Raw genomic sequence first — 3704 nt, 5'->3', positions numbered from 1 at the left:
AGGAGTTCCTGAACCTGAGAGCCTTACTCTCCTTCTTTTTTGGCATGTGAGGCAAAACCCTTTATGTGGCCCAGTTGGTGGACTCATTTATTTTATGGCTGGCAAGGATGCACTTTTCTGATTTCTTTAGTACTGGAGATAGAAGAGAGAAGATGAAAGAGCAGCAGAAGGAGTAATAAATACTTACACAGTCAAGACAAATAGGATCTGTCCTGTGCAATGCACACCAGACTCCTGTTCAGCTCACCAAGGCACGCTTTAAGGAACACTTGCAGCTGCTGCTGTTGGCTCGACGGGACAGCAGTTTCTGTGTTCTGACAAAGACATGCACAAAATTATGGAAAATGGAAAAAAAGTACATCAGAACTTCAGAATTTCTTTCTGGACAGACACAGAAGCTTAGTGTAGCTACACTGGGTCTGTATTTTGCAAATATTATTTATTTCAGATGCCTGTCCCAAGGTGTACATACAGAACTAAATTCATGATTCTTTAGCCCCCTCAAAGTATTTAGTACAGTAAAAATCAACTATTCAGGTATTTATCAGTGGTGGACTTCCTGTTTTTAATTCTGCCTTTTCCAAAACACTAACAGGTAAGCCATCCTGTTACTGGTCAACTACTTAATAACACACTTCAATGAGGGAGAATATTAAAACATATCCACTGAGTGAAAACAATTTTTAAAAAAAAGATCTCAGAGCTGTGAAAATTATCACCCATATAAGTCAGTAGATCTGACATGTGGCTGAATGGAAAATGCATTTGCATTAGTGTTCCTGTCACAAAATACTGCCCTAGATTTTTCCCTCTCCCTTACACTGATAATCCTCATTTGGAATATTACTTCCTCAGAGATTTGATTTTATTTATGAAATAATAACTAACCCTGCCTTTAACAAAAAAGCCTATTAGTATAGAAACAAAACACTCTGTCCCTAGGGAAAATGAACCATTTACGAGAATGGAAATAAAGATATTGCTTTCATTTTTTATTCCTGAAAATGCCATGACATTCTTTTTATGTTTGATTCTTTTGAGGTGCTAAGTCCCCTGCCATGAGTGGAAATTGGAGAAGCTCATTCCTATGGGGACTGTGCTCTCATTTGGTTTTAGACACAAAAATATTGTGCCCTTTTTGTTCTCTATAGTGTAAGCAGATTATGAAATAAATGAGAGAAGCAACATTCTGGAAAAAGGAATGGCCTTTTTGTTTCACTATGTAATTCCAAAAACATGGGAAGCTTTTCAAGGTTCTATTATATAAAGAAAAGACATGCCAAATTGCCTAGATCTGTCAAAAGTTTACGTAAGTAGGGGCATATATTAAAAATTGTTTTATAAGATTTCTGTTAGACATGCAAAAAAACTAAAGCGTCATCTTTTTTTTTTTTAATAATTTAATTTTATATAAAAATGTATCCAAGAGTGATCCCCTATTCTGAGAGAATATATCAGAAATATTGTATTTCTGTGGTTGCTTGCAAATGACACACTACACTCCTCAGTAGCTTGTTAACCATTCTCAATACAGTGACCTTGTATGTGGACCTGGCATTTTCAGATAAAAGTTGAACTCTATATAAAGATTCACAACCTCCTAAATGGCTCATTTTCACAATGAAGATAGGCTTTGTTTCTTTCTGTAACAGCAATGTCTTAGAAAATAATATATTCCAAAACAGCACATTAAAATAACAATATAAACATTGTAAGTCAAGCATTCATAAATTATGAAGTCCAAGAATTGCAAGTTCCCTTTGCCACCTTAATTCAATCTCCTTATGAGTGTGCATTATGATAAAAAATGTAATTGCTTACCCTTCTTTGCATGGGATCCATGCCCTGTGGGCTCTTGTCCAGTCATCTCAGTATCACATCTTGCCTCACTCCTTGTCTCAACACTTTTTAATCAAAATTCTTAGAAGTCTATTTCTTGGAAGTGGCTGAAGCGCCTTAGCTGACATTTTCCCCAGCAAAAGTCTCTGAGGTACACACAGCAGGGAATGCTTCAAATGTGCAAATGGTTAAAACTTAGCAAAGCTATAAGCAGTTCAGGATGTGTTCTTACATGGTAATATTAAACTACAGAAAGCAAAGACAAGTCCCACTCTTGTTTAGCAATAGTAACCTAAGTGTTGTGTTGAAGGTAGGGTGTCTGGGGCCCAACTAAAGATAAGATGTTAACATAACCCATGTTCACAGTTACAACATAAACAGTAAAGCATGGTCTGGGTTTTGCTTCAAGTTATTGCTGGCAAACTCCCATTGTAATAACTGCCATAACAAATCTATCTTTTGATTACAGACCCAAGGGAAAATGGTTAAATTGCTTGCAATATTGAGTAAAACTTGCAGTTAAACGTTATCCCTCTCCCTTTTATCTGTTGCGAGTTTTTATAGGGAAATTCCCTTCTTCAACTGTCTTTTAGATTATATGAAAAACAGCAATAGTTCTTCTGGGAAAAAAAGAGAAGATAATTGAGCTGGTTTGGACTTCCTAGATTTTCTGTAGCTACTCACTCTTATCATCTTTCCTGTGGACCACAGAAGGAAGTGTTCAAAGAAGAGGTCAGGAAAGAGAAACAAGTCAGAAAATGGAACATCTGCCTGGGTGGTGACTCAGACATTCATGAGCAAAAGACTTCAAGCACAGCTTATGTTCTGTTAGGCCAGCTAAGGATGCAGAGCCAGCATTGATTTGGATACCTGTTTTCAGCTTCTTTTGCTGGTTTTACACCACAGTTGCAAAAGATGCTATGTGTAAGAGAAAAAGAGATAAAAAAAGAGAAAGAAAGGAGGAACAGAATAGGAAAGCATCTTTCCCCCCTGCCTCTGCTCTCATTTTCCTTCCAAATCTCAGATGGTTGGGAACAGAACCACTGGCTTTCTGATGGAGGTAGAGTTCATACGATCAGATTAACTCCTTCAGCCTCACTGCAGCTGGGGCTTTCCCGGCAGGCCATTCATCCCACATGACTGGAGAGAGTACACTTCATTGATTTCAGCTGCAAGCATTTCCTGTATGTCTGGAGTGTTTCAGCTTCAGTGCCTTCACCTGTGCCTTCACAGCAAGCCTTGAAATTCTGTTACTGGAATTAAGAGTCACCTCAGCTCTATTTTTTGTTTTTCTATTTTTGTTCTTTAGTAACCTTTCTTGAATTTGTTGGTTTGTAGTGCAAATTATATAGGCACCACAGAGGGCAGACATGCAAAAGTTAAAAGAGGAATAGGACATATTGAATAGTTTGTTGTTTATCTTAGCCTTATGCAGCAGTCAATAGATCAAATACAACCATTCTTCACTCAAGTCTCACACTTGTTCATGAAATTCTTAGTAAGATTAGGGAACAAAATATGAACTTGACATAATAAAAGGATGTCAAATGTTAATGCCAATTCTATTCCCAGTGCTTGCAAATATATTGTTCTTTTTCTCGCTGTTATTCTACCAGTTATCTTACAAATTTTATTCCTCAGGGAGTTGTGCTTAAAAGATTTGCAGCTCTGAGTAACTCTGGATGGGAACATATCCAGACTTCCTGGCATTACTCAGAAAAGTCTCCACATCTGTGGCAGCATTTTAATCTTTGTCAGTGTCATTTTCAACCTTTTCCTCTATCTACCCTGTCCTTGCAACTGCTTTCCCTTTACATGGCTATTTTGTGCTGTCAGAGGCTGCTCAGGAAGATTTTGTTCCATAT

This window comes from Corvus brachyrhynchos, unplaced genomic scaffold, assembly GCF_000691975.1.
Source record: "Corvus brachyrhynchos isolate BGI_N302 unplaced genomic scaffold, ASM69197v1 scaffold633, whole genome shotgun sequence".
In the NCBI taxonomy this organism is placed as follows: Eukaryota; Metazoa; Chordata; class Aves; order Passeriformes; family Corvidae; genus Corvus; species Corvus brachyrhynchos.
Note: the sequence above shows the minus strand (reverse complement) of the source record.